Source organism: Hyperolius riggenbachi, chromosome 10, assembly GCF_040937935.1.
Source record: "Hyperolius riggenbachi isolate aHypRig1 chromosome 10, aHypRig1.pri, whole genome shotgun sequence".
Lineage (NCBI taxonomy): Eukaryota > Metazoa > Chordata > Amphibia > Anura > Hyperoliidae > Hyperolius > Hyperolius riggenbachi.
In genome coordinates this window covers 268,121,593-268,142,753 of record NC_090655.1, presented here as the reverse complement: position 1 = coordinate 268,142,753, position 21,161 = coordinate 268,121,593, and the positions used below count along the sequence as shown (strand labels likewise).

At 44.1% G+C, this 21,161-nt stretch overlaps 1 pseudogene; it reads left to right on the top strand.

The window, feature by feature from the left end:
- The first annotated feature begins 2,940 nt into the window (after window positions 1–2,940).
- Window positions 2,941–21,161, top strand: part of LOC137537179 (zinc finger protein 850-like) — a 174,185-nt pseudogene continuing 155,964 nt past the window's right edge.

Below are 21,161 nucleotides of genomic sequence, written 5' to 3'. Positions count from 1 at the left end.
GCCCTGCCTCCCAGAATGAGGAGGGTGGACTCTTTTCACAGGTCCATGTTAAAATCTCATAAGAAAGGGGATTCCTCTTATGGAGGAGGCGCGTCAGCTGACCGGCTGGTTGGCTGATGTCAGAGGAGACTCACGGCGCTCAGGATTGGCTGATCGGTGGTGGGCGCGGTCGTGGGGTCTCCTCTGCTTCAAAAGCCTTCAGTCTTCACTCGCAACCTGTCTGCTGTTGCGAATACTTATGTGCTAGCGCTCAGACCTTAGACAGTATCCGGTGCTTTGATCTGGGAGGAAACCAGGGATTTCACACAAGACTAGGATTATTGTATTATTGTATATTTGATATTCTGTGTATGACTCTGCTCTTGCTTATCGATTCTGTACTTCTGCCCATCTGACTCTGTTGCTGAACTCTGCCTGATATCTCACTACACTCTTGCCTATCGATTTTGTACTGTACCTGCCCGCCTGTTGCTGATCCTAGCCTGTCTGACCATTCTACTCACCAGTGAGTCCTGTCACTGGTGAGGTGCTCTTTAATAGTACCCACCAGCTCCTCTGGTGAGGTTTAGCAAAACTATTCAGTTACTGTGTACCAAATGTGCCCACCATCTCCTCTGGTGAGGTCTAGCAAAACTATTCAGTTACTGTTGCACCAAGCACTATACACCTTGCTAGCTATACTTGCATTATTGGTGATTCTGCAGATCACCACACAATCAGGTATAGCGTCTGTATTATCGGTGATTCTGCAGATCACACATAATCAGACGTCTGTGTTGCTACACCAGTCGTTACAGCTGGCTTCAGCATGTAGTGTGGTTGGTGGTATAGTGGTTAAGTCAGATACCTACCACACACTGAGACCTGGGTTCAATTCCCAGCCCAGCCTGGGTTCAATTCCCAGCCACGGTATGTAAGCTGGCTTTTGAAATACTACAATTCCCTGGAAGATGAGACCCTCCTCCCTTACGGGAGGAGGGAGAAAGAGGGAAGAGAGGGAGGAAAGGACTAAGTGAACCGTTAATAGGGACTATGGGCTACCATATAGGATAAACAAGGTTACTTTAGCGATTTTTTAAAATTTTTCCGACGGAATCCGGAATTCCGCTGAATTTTGTACAAATCCGGCTGAATTTTCATAGCAATGGAATTCAACACTGACGGAATCCGTGATTTCCGGCGGAACGGAATTTGCTGGTTCCGATCATCCCTATATCACACTACAGCCTCTCTAACACTTTCCCTGTATCAGCAGAAGCACCTCTCCCTACACTGACTGCTACACAGCACTATATCACAATACCGCCTCTCTTACACTGTCCCTGTATCAGCAGCAGCAGCTCCTCTCCCTACACTGACTGCTACACAGCACTATATCACACTACAGCCTCTCTAACAATGTCCCTGTATCAGCAGCAGCTCCTCCCCCTACACTAACTGCTACACAGCACTATATCACACTACAGCCTCTCTAACACTGTCCCTGTATCAGCAGCAGCTCCTCCCCCTAAACTGACTGCTACACAGCACTATATCACACTACAGCCTCTCTAACACTGTCCCTGTATCTGCAGCAGCAGCTCCTCTCCCTACACTGACTGCTACACAGCACTATATCACACTACAGCCTCTCTAACACTGTCCCTGTATTAGCAGCAGCAGCTCCTCTCCCTACACTGACTGCTACACAGCACTATATCACACTACAGCCTCTCTAACACTGTCCCTGTATCAGCAGCAGCAGCTCCTCTCCCTACACTGACTGCTACACAGCACTATATCACACTACAGCTTCTCTAACACTGTCCCTGTATCAGCAGCAGTAGCAGCTCCTCCCCCTACACTGACTGCTACACAGCACTATATCACACTACAGCCTCTCTAACACTGTCCCTGTATCAGCAGCAGCAGCTCCTCCCCCTACACTGACTGCTACACAGCACTATATCACACTACAGCTTCTCTAACACTGTCCCTGTATCAGCAGCAGCATCAGACGTGAATCCGGCCATGATTGCGTCATTCACGCCTGAAAATCCGCGTCATTCTGTGGACGTGTATCAAAATCCGGATCCAATAACGCAGAATGCTGATTTTTTTTGGCAACGACCGTGGTTGCCGAATTCGTGGATCGGGACATCCGAGCACCACTGATTATGATTATTATTATTATTATCAGAATCAGCAGCTTCTCTCCCTGTACTGACTAATGCTGAATAAAAATGGTTGCCAGTATTGTGTCTTTTTTATAGGAATGAGGCAGGAGTAGCCAAAGTGATAATCATGTCTGATTGGCCATCCTGTCCCACCTGACTTTAGGGTGAAGGGTGAAAAAAATGTCCCCATGGGAAAGTATAGGGAGGGTGTGAATGGTCCGGTTGCGTTACCGGCCAGCACGCTAGTAGTGCACGGTCACTGGAAACCATTCGCCGGCGAACATGTTCTGCCATCCCTAATGGCAAAATCTGCTAGCATGGCAAAAGGGGAATCAATGTTAAAATAATGCTCTTGTATCTAATAATAGTAACATAGTATCATATAATGTCTTTCATCATATTTAAAATGGACGCCCCAGTCCACAATATTTCTCCAGTAATTCTGCCTCTTCCTCCCAGTCTGCTGCAAGAAACTGACACTTCCTGTAACTATGGCGACATCCATATGGCAGCTCTACATCTCCAGCAAATGTCTGGGTACTAATAATGATTATTATTGTTGATTGTCAGTGTTCTCGTTATTCATTCATTTTTATTGTTATTATTACTATATGTGATATGTCTATAGATGAGGCTGTTGTGTTACAACATAAAATAATAATAATAGTTATAATTATAATACTAATAGGTTGCTGAGTGCAGGAGATTCCACAAACAGAGGTTGTAGTTAGTCTATTCACCACTAGATGGCAATCTCGCACACAGGAAGTGATGTAACACAGCAGGAAAAGAAGTTGCAGGAAGTAGAGGGAGCGCACAGCTAAAAGAGGTAATTGTGTGATTGTTGTGATTAGAGATGGGAAGTCCGGATCTTTTCAATGATTCGGATGATTCGAATCGGATCATTGAAAAGATCCGGATCTTTGATCCGAATCTCCTATCATTTTACTAGGGAAGCATTCGGGGTGAAATGACTAGCAGGACAGGACTTTCCCTGCAGTAGACAGAGAAGGGGAGGGTGTTGGACAGACAGAGAAGGGGAGGGTGTTGGACAGACAGAGAAGGGGAAGCGGGTGGACAGACAGAGAAGGGGAAGCGGGTGGACAGACGGAGAAGGGGAAAAGATGGACAGAGGGCAGGGAGTGGACAGAGAAGGGAGGAGGTGAACGAAGAGGGGAGAGCAGAGAGCAGAAATGGTTTTTTTGCACACATTACCCCATCTGACTGAGCTGAAGCTGTTTTGCAAAGAAGAATGGGCAAGGATTTCAGTCTCTAGATGTGCAAAGCTGGTAGAGACATACCCTAAAAGACTGGCAGCTGTAATTGCAGCAAAAGGTAGTTCTACAAAGTATTGACTCAGGGGGCTGAATAATTACGCACTCCCCACTTTGCAGTTATTTATCTGTAAAAAATGTTTGGAATCATGTATGATTTTCATTCCACTTCTCACGTGTACACCACTTTGTATTGGTCTTTCATGTGAAATTCCAATAAAATTGATTCATGTTTGTGGCAGTAATGTGACAAAAGGCGGAAAACTTCAAGGGGGCCGAATACTTTTGCAAGACACTGTAATAAGCATGTCCACCCGACCTCTGCTCTGCTCAATATATAACAAGTATGTCCACCCCGACCTCTGCTCTGCCCAATATATAACAAGTATGTCCACCCGACCTCTGCTCTGCTCAATATATAACAAGTATGTCCACCCTGACCTCTGCTCTGCCCGATATATAACAAGTATGTCCACCCCGACCTCTGCTCCGCCCGATATATAACAAGTATGTCCACCCTGACCTCTGCTCTGCCCAATATATAACAAGTATGTCCACCCCGACCTCTGCTCTGCCCAATATATAACAAGTATGTCCACCCCGACCTCTGCTCTGCCCAATTTATAACAAGTATGTCCACCCTGACCTCTGCTCTGCCAAATATATAACCAGTATGTCCACCCGGACCTCTGCCCTGCCTAATATATAACAAGTATGGCCACCCTGACCTCTGCTCTGCCCAATATATAACAAGTATGTCCACCCGACCTCTGCTCTGCCCGATATATAACAAGTATGTCCACCCCGACCTCTGCTCTTCCCAATATATAACAAGTATGTCCACCCCGATCTCTGCTCTGCCCAATATATAACAAGTATGTCCACTCGACCTCTGCTCTGCTCTGCCCAATACATAACAAGTAAGTCCACTCCGACCTCTGCTCTGCCCAATATATAACAAGTATGTCCACCCTGACCTCTGCTCTGCCCGATATATAACATGTATGTCCACCCCGACCTCTGCTTTGCCCAATATACTGTATAACAAGTATGTCCACCCCGACCTCTGCTCTGCTCAATATATAACAAGTATGTCCACCCCGACCTCTGCTCTGCCCGATATATAACAAGTATGTCCACCCCAACCTCTGCTCTGCCCGATATATAACAAGTATGTCCACCCCAACCTCTGCTTCGCCCAATATATAACATGTATGTCCACCCCGACCTCTGCTCCGCCCGATATATAACAAGTATGTCCACCCCAACCTCTGCTCTGCCCTGCCCAATATATAACAAGTATGTCCACCCCGACCTCTGCTCCGCCCGATATATAACAAGTATGTCCACCCCGACCTCTGCACTGCCCAATATATAACAAGTATGTCCACCCCGACCTCTGCTCCGCCCAATATATAACAAGTATGTCCACTCCGACCTCTGCTCCGCCCGATATATAACAAGTATGTCCACCCCGACCTTTGCTCCGCCCAATATATAACAAGTATGTCCACCCCGACCTCTGCCATGCCCAATATATAAGAAGTATGTCCACCCCGACCTCTGCCCTGCTCAATATATAACAAGTATGACCACCCCGACCTCTGCTCTGCCCAATATATAACAAGTATGTCCACCCCAACCACTGCTCTGCCTAATATATAACAAGTATGTCCACCCCGACCTCTGCTCCGCCCAATATATAACAAGTATGTCCACGCCGACCTCTGCTCTGCCCAATATATAACAAGTATGTCCACCCTGACCTCTGCTCTGCCTAATATATAACAAGTATGTCCACCCCGACCTCTGCTCCGCCCAATATATAACAAGTATGTTCACCCCGACCTCTGCTCTGCCCAATATATAACAAGTATGTCCACCCCGACCTCTGCTCTGCCCAATATATAACAAGTATGACCACCCCGACCTCTGCTCTGCCCAATATATAACAAGTATGTCCACCCCAACCACTGCTCTGCCTAATATATAACAAGTATGTCCACCCCGACCTCTGCTCCGCCCAATATATAACAAGTATGTCCACGCCGACCTCTGCTCTGCCCAATATATAACAAGTATGTCCACCCCGACCTCTGCTCTGCCCAATATATAACAAGTATGTCCACCCCGATCTCTGCTCTGCCCAATATATAACAAGTATGTCCACCCCGACCTCTGCTCTGCCTGATATATAACAAGTATGTCCACCCCGACCTCTGCTCTCCCCGATATATAACAAGTATGTCCACCCCGACCTCTGCTCTGCCCAAGATATAACAAGTATGTCCACCCCGACCTCTGCTCTGCCCGATATATAACAAGTATGTCCACCCCGACCTCTGCTCTGCCCGATATATAACAAGTATGTCCACCCCGACCTCTGCTCTGCCCGATATATAACAAGTATGTCCACCCCGACCTCTGCTCTGCACAATATATAACAAGTATGTCCACCCCGACCTCTGCTCTGCCCAATATATAACAAGTATGACCACCCCGACCTCTGCTCTGCCCAATATATAACAAGTATGTCCACCCCGACCTCTGCTCTGCCCGATTATATAACAGTAATGCCATTCCTTTCCCAGTATAGCCACCAGTATTGCTCCCTTCCCCCGCCTTCATGCAGAGTAGAAAAAGGGAGGATTTACATTGGTTTTAGCTACCTGTCAGTGTGTGTGTTCCAGTCCTCTGCTCCCATTAGCCTCTTTGCGTCTTCTCTCCTCATCCATCTACCACTACCAGCACTGCTGTAACATCACAGGAATGGTAACAGTGGGAGGGGGATGTGAGGAGAGAAGGCCAGCTGGAGAGGAGGCAGAGGGAGGACAGGACTGCAGCATGCTGTGAGTATAGTGCACAGGTAGCTATAAACCAGCTTATTATGCTTTCCTGCTATACGGTGCATACCACCCACAAGTGACAGCAATGGGGAGTGCTGGGAGAGGTGGATCCTGTATCAGTGGTTTCACCACTGACAACTGTACAAGCTGGATTATTCTCCCCTTATTATCTATTAAAAGGCAGCAGCATCCTGTACAGATCATATGACCACATGACTGAGGATGGGGGAGGACCAGAGTCACATGACTGAGAGGATATTCAACCTCACCCTGGAGATCATCTGTCTGCTGACTGAAGAGGTGAGGAGGATTCGGGGATTTCACATGACATCACTCTTATCTCTACTAATAATACATACACCTGGAGAGGTGAGGGTTCTGGAAGATTATGTGACATTATTGTTTGTCTTTCCATACAGAGTTTTCCTCCAGTGAAGTCTGGTGATCATGTGACCATCACGGTGCCCCCACCTCACTTCCTGATATCTGAGGGACACAACAAGGAGAAGATTCTGGAAGTCATCAGGAAGATGATAGAGCTGCTGACAAGAGAGGTGAGCGGTGCTGGGAATTATCGGACATTATCCAGTAACAGCAAGGGATGTGTCTGGGAGGTGACTGTATCATTGTGTGTGTCAGGTTCCTATGAGGTGCCAGGATGTCACCGTCTATTTCTCCATGGAGGAGTGGCTGTATATAGAAGGACACAAGGACCTCTACAAGGAGGCCATGATGGAGAATCAGCAGCCTCTCACATCACCGGGTAAGTGGAGACTTTCTGGTAAGGAGAGAGCAGTATGAGGGTCCACCTAGAGACTCCCATCATCTGATAATCACATAGAGACAATGTATGCAGTTAGTATTTATGTTTTCTACAGATGTATCCAATAAAAGAAACCCACCATAGAGATATACAGGTCCTCTTTATTCCCAGTATTGTCCACCTAGATCCCCCATCATCTGATAAACGCATAGAGACAATGTATTCAGTCAGTGTGTGTGTTTTCTACAGATATATCCAGTAACAGAAACTCCCCAGAGAGATGTACAGGTCCTCTTTATTACCAGGATTGTCCACCTAGATCCCCCATCATCCGATAAACACATAGAGACAATGTATTCAGTCAGTGTGTGTGTTTCCTACAGATATATCTAGTAACAGAAACCCACCAGAGAGAAGTACAGGTCCTCTTTATCCCCAGGATTGTCCACCTAAATGCCCCCATCATCTGATAAACACATAGAGACAATGTATTTAGTCAGTGTGTGTGTGTGTTTCCTACAGATGGATCCAGTAACAGAAACTCCCCAGAGAGATGTACAGGTCCTCTTTATTCCCAGGATTGTCCACAGGAGGATCCTACCATCTCCCACCATTATCAGGTAGGTGGAAGTGACGGTCACCAGAGACTCCAAACTATGTGACATTTTTTCCTTTTGCACATCCTGTTGTCTGTCTTCACTTTTTTTTAATTATCTCTCATTTTGCGCACTTAGGGTGGAGAATTGATACATGTAAGTGCTGTGGTTAAGCAGAAGGAAGATAAGATGTATGTGAGGAGTGATCAGCAGTCTATGGAGGAGGGTGACATGACGGGGACAAGTAAAGAGGAAGAGACATATGTGAGGAGTGATCAGCAGTCTATGGAGGAGGGTGACATGATGAGGACAAGTAAAGAGGAAGAAGAAGAGACGTATGTGAGGAGTGATCAGCAGTCCATGGAAGAGGGTGACATGATGAGGACAAGTAAAGAGGAAGAAGAGACGTATGTGAGGAGTGATCAGCAGTCTATGGAGGAGGGTAACATGATGAGAGCATCTAAGGAAGAAGATAGTACAAGGTTGAGCTGTGGTGAGTGATAAACATTAAACATTCAAAAGAATTATAAAATTAACTGCTTGAGGACCGCAGGCTTACACCCCCCTAGTGACCAGGCCATTTTATGCAATTCAGCACACTGTAGCATTAAAGGGGAACTGAAGAGAGAGAGATATGGAGGCTGCCATGTTTATTTCCTTTTAAGCAATACCAGTTGCCTGGCAGCCCTGCTGATCCTCTCAGGGCTGTGGAGTCGGAGTCGTGGAGTCGGGCAATTTTGGGTGCCCGGAGTCGGAGTCGGGAAAAAATGCACCGACTCCGACTCCGACTCCTAATGAATTTGTAACTGTAATTAAAATAGAAAATATGATCAAATGTTCTATTTCTCAGATAATAGTCATTAAAAATAATGTATATATACAGTATATATACAGTAATAGCTGTGCGTAGTCCACAAAAATGAAATAAACCAATCAAAATTAGTTACTTGTGCTGCTTCAATAAAGCAGTCCCCGTATTTTTAAGGTCAGATATACATATCTGATTGTGACTGTATATATGATGTGTACACAGGAATCTCTTATATATACTAAATAACATCTATGCTGTAAGAATAAAGCCTGATGTGTAGCTGTGTCACTAATAGAGATAGTCAATGAGATGGAAATAATTCTGCACTGATGCTGATTTATGCAAATGTACGCACTCCCTTTGCTGATGAAATCAAATAATTTGATATGTTGTTAAAATTTGGTTTGGTGACTACAAATTAAGGGGTACCTGAGACGGATGAAAAGTAAAGTTTTATACATACCTGGGGCTTCAGCCAGTCAGCGCTGTCCGGCCGCATGCCACTCCCACAGCCAGGAACATTCTGCACCTGCGCAATAGTGCTGCACAGGTGTAGTATGCTCCTGGCGGCGGAGTGTGTGCATGCGCACTACGCCGGACTGGCTCAAGTACCTGGACTCATAGCAGAAGATCCAGGTGGTGGAGGAGGACAACGAGGGACTGATTATCCTGAAGGCGGCTGGAGGAAGCCCCAGGTATGTATAAAACTTTAATTTCATCTGTCTCAGGTTTACTTTGTTACACAGTAGTACTATGCTCTACATATGCACTCCCCACAGAGCTGCAGGGAATCCACTGAGAATGTTGTGCACATTGAACACAGAGGTGTTGTCTGTCACCCATAAACCTTGTTCAGATTGTGCATGAAGAATGTGTAATAGAGGAAGAATCTCCTCATTCCCCTGCAGAGTACCTGCACATCATTCTTACATGTACCCACTTTTACATTGCCTAGGGCCTGATAGATGTTCTTTGTTCCGGTTTGTACCTTTTACAAGTACTCTTACCAAGGACTAGTTTTAGTCTAAAGGGAATAAATATAGTAGTCTACATATCCTTCTCACTTCAGTTGTCTTGTAAAATTCCTAAGCGTTGGCAGTTAAGAGACGAATTTCATGTTACATACTTTTAATCAACAAAATTGTAATATGCAAATTAGAGGAGTCGGAGTCGAGGAGTCGGAGTCGGTGGAATCCTAAACTGAGGAGTCGGAGTCGGGAGTCGGTGGATTTTTGGACCGACTCCACAGATGGATCCTCTGCCTCTAATACTATTAGCCATAGCCCCTGAACGAGCATGCAGCAGATCAGATGTTTCAGACTTTAAAGTCAGATCTGACAAGACTAGCTGCATGCTTGTTTCTGGTGTTATTCAGATACTAGTGCAGAGAAATAGACCAGCAGGGCTGCCAGGCAACTGGTATTGATTAAAAGGAAATAAATATGGCAGCCTCCATATACCTCTTACTTCAGTTCCCCTTTAACAGTTTGCTTCATGGCAATACAACTTAGCACACAAATGAATCTTGCCTCCTTTTCTTGCCACCAACAGAGCTTTCTGTTTGTGGCATCGGATTGCGGCTGCGTTTTTTTTTTTTTATTAATTATATTGTATTTTTTTTTTTTTATTTATTTATAAAAATGACTTTTTTATTTTTAATTTATTCTATCCCCTTTCCCTCCCTCCCCCAAGATCCAATCTCTGTGATTGCCTCTCATAGGCATTAGCTTATGAGCGGGATTAGATTGTGAGCCTCTCCTGGGGACAGCTCAGTGACAGAACTGTCCCCCATACAGCGCTGCACTAGATCGCAGCACTGTACAAGTAACTGTGGCCAGCTCCGATCGCGGCTGGCAGGCTGTTTACGGAGTGGAGCTCCGTAACTCAGCGTGGATGTACGCACATTCCCCATTAATCTCCGTCCCAGGATTTGATGCCAATTGGCGATAGGTGGTCCTGGGGAGCCACTCTACGGCCTTAGGCCTTAATTGGCATTAGGCGGTCGCAGAGTAGTTAACTAAAAAAATGTGTCTCTGCTGGGTGCAGTCTAGATCACATGAAGCCGATAAATGGAGAGGGAATGTGAGTGGTAATAGGGGTGTAATGTGATTGCACAGTGTGCCTGTAATGAGGTATAAACACACTATGTACACAGGGAATGTGAGAAGTAATAGGGGTGTGATGTGTGTAATGTGACTGCACAGTGTGCCTGTAGTGAGGTATAAGCACACTATGTACACAGGGAATGTGAGAAGTAGTAGGGGTGTGATGTGTGTAATGTGACTGCACAGTGTGCCTGTAATGAGGTATAAACACACTACCTACACAGGGAATGTGAGAGGTAATAGGGGCGTGATGTGTGTAATGTGACTGCACAGTGCGCCTGTAATGAGGTATAAACACACTATGTCCACAGGGAATGTGAGAAGTAATAGGGGTGTGATGTGTAATGTGACTGCACAGTGTGCCTGTAATGAGGTATAAACACACTATGTACACAGGGAATGTGAGAAGTAATAGGGGTGTGATGTGTTTAATGTGACTGCACAGTGTGCCTGTGATGAGGTATGAACACACTATGTACACAGGGAATGTGAGAAGTAATAGGGGTGTGATGTGTGTAATGTGACTGCACAGTGTGCCTGTAATGAGGTGTAAACACACTATGTACACAGGGAATGTGAGAAGTAATAGGGGTTTGATGTGTGTAATGTGACTGCACAGTGTGCCTTTAATGAGGTATAAACACACTATGTACACAGGGGATGTGAGAAGTAATAGGGGTGTGATGTGTGTAATGTGACTGCACAGTGTGCCTGTAATGAGGTATAAACACACTATGTACACAGGGAATGTGAGGAGTAATAGAGGTGTGATGTGTGTAATGTGACTGCACAGTGTGCCTGTAATGAGGTATAAACACACTATATAAACAGGGAATGTGAGGAGTAATAGGGGTGTGATGTGTGTAATGTGACTGCACAGTGTGCCTGTAATGAGGTATAAACACACTATGTACACAGGGAATGTGAGGAGTAATAGGGGTGTGATGTGTAATGTGACTACACAGTATGCCTGAAATGAGGTGTAAACACACTATGTACACCAGGAATGTGAGAAGTAATAGGGGTGTGATGTGTGTAATGTGACTGCACAATGTACGTGTAATGAGGTATAAACACACTATGTACACAGGGAATGTGAGAAGTAATAGGGGTGTGATGTGTAATGTGACTACACAGTATGCCTGAAATGAGGTGTAAACACACTATGTACACAGGAAATGTGAGGAGTAATAGGGGTGTGATGTGTGTAATGTAGCTGCACAGTGTGCCTGTAATGAGGTATAAACACACAATGTACAGAGGGAATGTGAGAAGTAATAGGGGTGTGATGTGTAATGTGGCTGCACAGTGTGCCTGTAATGAGGTATAAACACACTATGTACACAGGGAATATGAGGAGTAATAGGTGTGCGATGTGTGTAATGTGACTGCACAGTGTGCCTGTAATGAGATGTAAACAAACTATGTACACAGGGAATGTGAGAAGTAAAAGAGGTGTGATGTGTGTAATGTGACTGCACAGTGTGCCTGTAATAAGGTATAAACACACTATGTACACAGAGAATGTGAGAAGTAATAGGGGCATGATGTGTAATGTGACTGCACTGCACAGTGTGCCTGTAATGGGGTATAAACACACTATGTGCACAGGGAATGTGAGAAGTAATAGGGGTGTGATGTGTGTAATGTGCCTGTAACGAGGTATAAACACACTATGTACACAGGGAATGTGAGATGTAATAGGGGTGTGATGTGTAATGTGACTGCACAGTGTGCCTGTAATGAGGTATAAACACACTATGTACACAGGGAATGTGAGAAGTAATAGGGGTGTGATGTGTAATGTGACTGCACAGTGTGCTTGTAATGAGGTATAAACACACTACTTACATAGGGAATGTAAGAAGTTATAGGGGTGTGATGTGTAATGTGACTGCACAGTGTGCCTGTAATGAGGTATAAACACACTATGTACACATGGAATGTGAGAAGTAATAGGGGTGTGATGTGTGTAATGTGACTGCACAGTGTGCCTGCAATGAGGTATAAACACACTATGTACACAGAGAATGTGAGAAGTAATAGGGGAGTGATGTGTAATGTGACTGCACAGTGTGCCTGTAATGAGGTATAAACACACTATGTACACAGGGAATGTGAGAAGTAATAGGGGTGTGATGTGTAATGTGACTGCAGAGTGTGCCTGTAATGAGATATAAACACACTATGTACACAGGGAATGTGAGAAGTAATAGGGGTGTGATGTGTGTAATGTGACTGCACAGTGCGCCTGTAATGAGGTATAAACACACTATGTACACAGGGAATGTGAGAAGAAATAGGGGTGTGATGTGTAATGTGACTGCACAGTGCGCCTGTAATGAGGTATAAACACACTATGTACACACGGAATGTGGGAGGTAATAGGAGTGTGATGTGTGTAATGTGACTGCACGGTGTGCCTGTAATGAGGTATAAGCACACTATGTACACAGGGAATGTGAGAGGTAATAGGAGTGTGATGTGTGTAATGTGACTGCACGGTGTGCCTGTAATGAGGTATAACACACTAGTATGTACACAGGGAATGTGACAAGTAATAGTGGTGTGATGTGTGTAATGTGACTGCACAGTGTGCCTGTAATGAGGTATAAACACACTATGTACACAGGGAATGTGAGAAGTAACAGGGGTGTGATGTGTGTAATGTGCCTGCACAGTGTGCCTGTAATGAGGTATAAACACACTATGTACACAGGGAATGTGAGAAGTAATAGGGGTGTGATGTGTAATGTTACTGCACGGTGTGCCTGTAATGAGGTATAAACACACTATGTACACAGGGAATGTGAGAAGTAATAGGGGTGTGATGTGTGTAATGTGACTGCACAGTGTGCTTGTAATGAGGTATAAACACACTATGTACACAGGGAATGTAAGAAGTTATAGGGGTGTGATGTGTAATGTGACTGCACAGTGTGCCTGTAATGAGGTATAAACACACTATGTACACAGGGAATGTGAGAAGTAATAGGAGTGTGATGTGTGTAATGTGACTGCACAGTGTGCCTGTAATGAGGTATAAACACACTATGTACACAGAGAATGTGAGAAGTAATAGGGGAGTGATGTGTAATGTGACTGCACAGTGTGTCTGTAATGAGGTATAAATACACTATGTACACAGGGAATGTGAGAAGTAATAGGGGTGTGATGTGTAATGTGACTGCACAGTATGCCTGTAATAAGATATATACACACTATGTACACAGGAAATGTGAGAAGTAATAGGGGTGTGATGTGTGTAATGTGACTGCACATTGCGCCTGTAATGAGGTATAAATACACTATGTACACAGGGAATGTGAGAAGAAATAGGGGTGTGATGTGTAATGTGACTGCACAGTGCGCCTGTAATGAGGTATAAACACACTATGTACACACGGAATGTGGGAGGTAATAGGAGTGTGATGTGTGTAATGTGACTGCACGGTGTGCCTGTAATGAGGTATAAGCACACTATGTACACAGGGAATGTGAGAGGTAATAGGAGTGTGATGTGTGTAATGTGACTGCACGGTGTGCCTGTAATGAGGTATAGCACACTAGTATGTGCACAGGGAATGTGACAAGTAATAGTGGTGTGATGTGTGTAATGTGACTGCACAGTGTGCCTGTAATGAGGTATAAACACACTATGTACACAGGGAATGTGAGAAGTAACGGGTGTGATGCGTGTAATGTGACTGCACAGTGTGCCTGTAATGAAGTATAAACACACTATGTACACAGGGAATGTGAGAAGTAATAGGGGTGTGATGTGTGTAATGTGACTGCACAGTGTGCCTGCAATGAGGTATAAACACACTATGTACACAGAGAATGTGAGAAGTAATAGGGGAGTGATGTGTAATGTGACTGCACAGTGTGCCTGTAATGAGGTATAAACACACTATGTACACAGGGAATGTGAGAAGTAATAGGGGTGTGATGTGTAATGTGACTGCACAGTATGCCTGTAATGAGATATAAACACACTATGTACACAGGGAATGTGAGAAGTAATAGGGGTGTGATGTGTGTAATGTGACTGCAAAGTGTGCCTGTAATGAGGTATAAACACACTATGTACACAGGGAATGTGAGAAGTAATAGGGGTGTGATGTGTAATGTGACTGCACAGTGCGCCTGTAATGAGGTATAAACACACTATGTACACACGGAATGTGGGAGGTAATAGGAGTGTGATGTGTGTAATGTGACTGCACGGTGTGCCTGTAATGAGGTATAAGCACACTATGTACACAGGGAATGTGAGAGGTAATAGGAGTGTGATGTGTGTAATGTGACTGCACAGTGTGCCTGTAATGAGGTATAAACACACTATGTACACAGGGAATGTGAGAAGTAATAGGGGTGTGATGTGTAATGTGACTGCACAGTATGCCTGTAATGAGATATAAACACACTATGTACACAGGGAATGTGAGAAGTAATAGGGGTGTGATGTGTGTAATGTGACTGCAAAGTGTGCCTGTAATGAGGTATAAACACACTATGTACACAGGGAATGTGAGAAGTAATAGGGGTGTGATGTGTAATGTGACTGCACAGTGCGCCTGTAATGAGGTATAAACACACTATGTACACACGGAATGTGGGAGGTAATAGGAGTGTGATGTGTGTAATGTGACTGCACGGTGTGCCTGTAATGAGGTATAAGCACACTATGTACACAGGGAATGTGAGAGGTAATAGGAGTGTGATGTGTGTAATGTGACTGCACGGTGTGCCTGTAGTGAGGTATAACACACTAGTATGTACACAGGGAATGTGACAAGTAATAATGGTGTGATGTGTGTAATGTGACTGCACAGTGTGCCTGTAATGAGGTATAAACACACTATGTACACAGGGAATGTGAGAAGTAACAGGGGTGTGATGCGTGTAATGTGACTGCACAGTGTGCCTGTAATGAAGTATAAACACACTATGTACACAGGGAATGTGAGAAGTAATAGGGGTGTGATGTGTGTAATGTGACTGCACAGTGTGCCTGTAATGAAGTATAAATACACTATGTACACAGGGAATGTGAGAAGTAATAGGGGTGTGATGTGTAATGTGACTGCACAGTATGCCTGTAATAAGATATATACACACTATGTACACAGGAAATGTGAGAAGTAATAGGGGTGTGATGTGTGTAATGTGACTGCACATTGCGCCTGTAATGAGGTATAAATACACTATGTACACAGGGAATGTGAGAAGAAATAGGGGTGTGATGTGTAATGTGACTGCACAGTGCGCCTGTAATGAGGTATAAACACACTATGTACACACGGAATGTGGGAGGTAATAGGAGTGTGATGTGTGTAATGTGACTGCACGGTGTGCCTGTAATGAGGTATAAGCACACTATGTACACAGGGAATGTGAGAGGTAATAGGAGTGTGATGTGTGTAATGTGACTGCACGGTGTGCCTGTAATGAGGTATAACACACTAGTATGTGCACAGGGAATGTGACAAGTAATAGTGGTGTGATGTGTGTAATGTGACTGCACAGTGTGCCTGTAATGAGGTATAAACACACTATGTACACAGGGAATGTGAGAAGTAACGGGTGTGATGCGTGTAATGTGACTGCACAGTGTGCCTGTAATGAAGTATAAACACACTATGTACACAGGGAATGTGAGAAGTAATAGGGGTGTGATGTGTGTAATGTGACTGCACAGTGTGCCTGCAATGAGGTATAAACACACTATGTACACAGAGAATGTGAGAAGTAATAGGGGAGTGATGTGTAATGTGACTGCACAGTGTGCCTGTAATGAGGTATAAACACACTATGTACACAGGGAATGTGAGAAGTAATAGGGGTGTGATGTGTAATGTGACTGCACAGTATGCCTGTAATGAGATATAAACACACTATGTACACAGGGAATGTGAGAAGTAATAGGGGTGTGATGTGTGTAATGTGACTGCAAAGTGTGCCTGTAATGAGGTATAAACACACTATGTACACAGGGAATGTGAGAAGAAATAGGGGTGTGATGTGTAATGTGACTGCACAGTGCGCCTGTAATGAGGTATAAACACACTATGTACACACGGAATGTGGGAGGTAATAGGAGTGTGATGTGTGTAATGTGACTGCACGGTGTGCCTGTAATGAGGTATAAGCACACTATGTACACAGGGAATGTGAGAGGTAATAGGAGTGTGATGTGTGTAATGTGACTGCACGGTGTGCCTGTAGTGAGGTATAACACACTAGTATGTACACAGGGAATGTGACAAGTAATAATGGTGTGATGTGTGTAATGTGACTGCACAGTGTGCCTGTAATGAGGTATAAACACACTATGTACACAGGGAATGTGAGAAGTAACAGGGGTGTGATGCGTGTAATGTGACTGCACAGTGTGCCTGTAATGAAGTATAAACACACTATGTACACAGGGAATGTGAGAAGTAATAGGGGTGTGATGTGTGTAATGTGACTGCACAGTGTGCCTGTAATGAGGTATAAACACACTATGTACACAGGGAATGTGAGAAGTAATAGGGGTGTGATGTGTGTAATGTGACTGCACAGTGTGCCTGTAATGAGGTATAAACACACTATGTACACAGGGAGTGTGAGAAGTAATAGAGGTGTGATGTGTGTAATGTGACTGCACAGTGTGCCTGTAATGAGGTATAAACACACTATGTACGCAGTAATTGTGAGAAGTAACAGGGGTGTGATGTGTAATGTGACTGCACTGTGTGCCTGTAATGAGGTATAAACACACTAAGTACACAGTGAATGTGAGAAGTAACAGGGGTGTGATGTGTAATGTGACTGCACATTGTGCCTGTAATGAGGTATAATCACACTATGTACACAGGGTATGTGAGAAGTAATAGGAGTGTGATGTGTGTAATGTGACTGCACAGTGTGCCTGTAATGAGGTATAATCACACTATGTACACAGGGAATGTGAGAAGTAATAGGGGTGTGATGTTTGTAATGTGACTGCACAGTGTGCCTGTAATGAGGTATAAAAACATTATGTATACAGGGAATGTGAGAAGTAATAGGGGTGTGATGTGTGTAATGTGACTGCACAGTGTGCCTGTAATGAGGTATAAACACACTATATACACAGGGAATGTGAAAAGTAATAGGGGTGTGATGTGTAATGTGACTGCACAGTGTACCTGTAATGAGTTATAAACACACTATGTACACAGGGAATGTGAGAAGTAATAGGAGTTTGATGTGTAATGTGACTGCACAGTGTGCCTGTAATGAGGTATAAACACAGTATGTACACAAGGAATGTGAGAAGTAATAAGGGTGTGATGTGTATAATGTGACTGCACAATGTGCCTGTAATGAGGCATAAACACACTATGTACACAGGGAATGTGAGAAGTAATAGGGGTTTGATGTGTGTAATGTGACTGCACAGTGTGGCTGTAATGAGGTATAAACACACTATGTACACAGGGAATGTGAGAAGTAATAGGGGTGTGATATGTGTAATGTGACTGCACAGTGTGCCTGTAATGAGGCATAAACACACTATGTACATAGGGAATGTGAGAAGTAATAGGGGTGTGATGTGTGTAATGTGACTGCACAGTGTGCCTGTAGTGAGGTATAAACACACTATGTACACAGGGAATCTGAGAAGTAATAGAGGTGTGATGTGTAATGTGACTGCACAGTGTGCCTGTAATGAGGTATAAACACACTATGTACACAGGGAATGTGAATAGTAATAGGGGTGTGATGTGTGTAATGTGACTGCACAGTGTGCCTGTAATGAGGTATAAACACACTATGTACACAGGGAATGTGATAAGTAATAGGGGTGTGATGTGTAATGTGACTGCACAGTGTGCCTGTAATGAGGTATAAACACACTATGTACACAGGGAATGTGAGAATTAATAGGGATGTGATGTGTGTAATGTGACTGCACAGTGTGCCTGTAATGAGGCATAAACACACTATGTACATAGGGAATGTGAGAAGTAATAGGGGTGTGATGTGTGTAATGTGACTGCACAGTGTGCCTGTAGTGAGGTATAAACACACTATGTACACAGGGAATGTGAGAAGTAATAGGGGTGTGATGTGTGTAATGTGACTGCACAGTGTGCCTGTAATGAGGTATAAACACACTATGTACACAGGGAATGTGAGAAGTAATAGGGATGTGATGTGTGTAATGTGACTGCACAGTGTGCCTGTAATGAGGTATAAACACACTATGTACACAGGGAATGTGAGAAGTAATAGGGGTGTGATGTGTGTAATGTGACTGCACAGTGTGCCTGTAATGGGGTATAAACACACTATGTACACAGGGAATGTGAGATGTAATAGGGGTGTGATGTGTAATGTGACTGCACAGTGTGCCTGTAATGAGGTATAAACACACTATGTACACAGGGAATGTGAGAAGTAATAGGGGTGTGATGTGTAATGTGACTGCACAGTGTGCCTGTAATGAGGTATAAACACACTATGTACACAGGGAATGTGAGAAGTAATAGGGATGTGATGTGTGTAATGTGACTGCACAGTGTGCCTGTAATGAGGCATAAACACACTATGTACATAGGGAATGTGAGAAGTAATAGGGGTGTGATGTGTGTAATGTGACTGCACAGTGTGCCTGTAGTGAGGTATAAACACACTATGTACACGGAATGTGAGAAGTAATAGAGGTGTGATGTGTAATGTGACTGCACAGTGTGCCTGTAATGAGGTATAAACACACTATGTACACAGAGAATGTGAGAGGTAATAGGGGTGTGATGTGTGTAATGTGACTGCACAGTTTGCCTGTAATGAGGTATAAACACACTATGTACACAGGGAATGTGAGAAGTAATAGGGGTGTGATGTGTAATGTTACTGCACGGTGTGCCTGTAATGAGGTATAAACACACTATGTACACAGGGAATGTGAGAAGTAATAGGGGTGTGATGTGTGTAATGTGACTGCACAGTGTGCCTGTAATGAGGTATAAACACACTATATACACAGGGAATGTGAGAAGTAATAGGGGTGCGATGTGTGTAATGTGACTGCACAGTGTGCCTGTAATGGGGTATAAACACACTATGTACACAGGGAATGTGAGATGTAATAGGGGTGTGATGTGTAATGTGACTGCACAGTGTGCCTGTAATGAGGTATAAACACACTATGTACACAGGGAATGTGAGAAGTAATAGGGGTGTGATGTGTGTCATGTGACTGCACAGTGTGCTTGTAATGAGGTATAAGCACACTATGTACACAGGGAATGTGAGAAGTAATAGGAGTGTGATGTGTGTAATGAGACTGCACAGTGTGCCTGCAATGAGGTATAAACACACTATGTACACAGAGAATGTGAGAAGTAATAGGGGAGTGATGTGTAATGTGACTGCACAGTGTGCCTGTAATGAGGTATAAACACACTATGTACACAGGGAATGTGAGAAGTAATAGGGGTGTGATGTGTAATGTGACTGCACAGTGTGCCTGTAATGAGATATAAACACACTATGTACACAGGGAATGTGAGAAGTAATAGGGGTGTGATGTGTGTAATGTGACTGCACAGTGCGCCTGTAATGAGGTATAAACACACTATGTACACAGGGAATGTGAGAAGAAATAGGGGTGTGATGTGTAATGTGACTGCACAGTGCGCCTGTAATGAGGTTTAAACACACTATGTACACACGGAATGTGGGAGGTAATAGGAGCGTGATGTGTGTAATGTGACTGCACGGTGTGCCTGTAATGAGGTATAAGCACACTATGTACACAGGGAATGTGAGAGGTAATAGGAGTGTGATGTGTGTAATGTGACTGCACGGTGTGCCTGTAATGAGGTATAACACACTAGTATGTACACAGGGAATGTGACAAGTAATAGTGGTGTGATGTGTGTAATGTGACTGCACAGTGTGCCTGTAATGAGGTATAAACACACGAATGTACACAGGGAATGTGAGAAGTAACAGAGGTGTGATGTGTGTAATGTGCCTGCACAGTGTGCCTGTAATGAGGTATAAACACACTATGTACACAGGGAATGTGAGAAGTAATAGGGGTGTGATGTGTAATGTTACTGCACGGTGTGCCTGTAATGAGGTATAAACACACTATGTACACAGGGAATGTGAGAAGTAATAGGGGTGTGATGTGTGTAATGTGACTGCACAGTGTGCTTGTAATGAGGTATAAACACACTATGTACACAGGGAATGTAAGAAGTTATAGGGGTGTGATGTGTAATGTGACTGCACAGTGTGCCTGTAATGAGGTATAAACACACTATGTACACAGGGAATGTGAGAAGTAATAGGAGTGTGATGTGTGTAATGAGACTGCACAGTGTGCCTGCAATTAGGTATAAACACACTATGTACACAGAGAATGTGAGAAGTAATAGGGGAGTGATGTGTAATGTGACTGCACAGTGTGCCTGTAATGAGGTATAAATACACTATGTACACAGGGAATGTGAGAAGTAATAGGGGTGTGATGTGTAATGTGACTGCACAGTATGCCTGTAATGAGATATAAACACACTATGTACACAGGGAATGTGAGAAGTAATAGGGGTGTGATGTGTGTA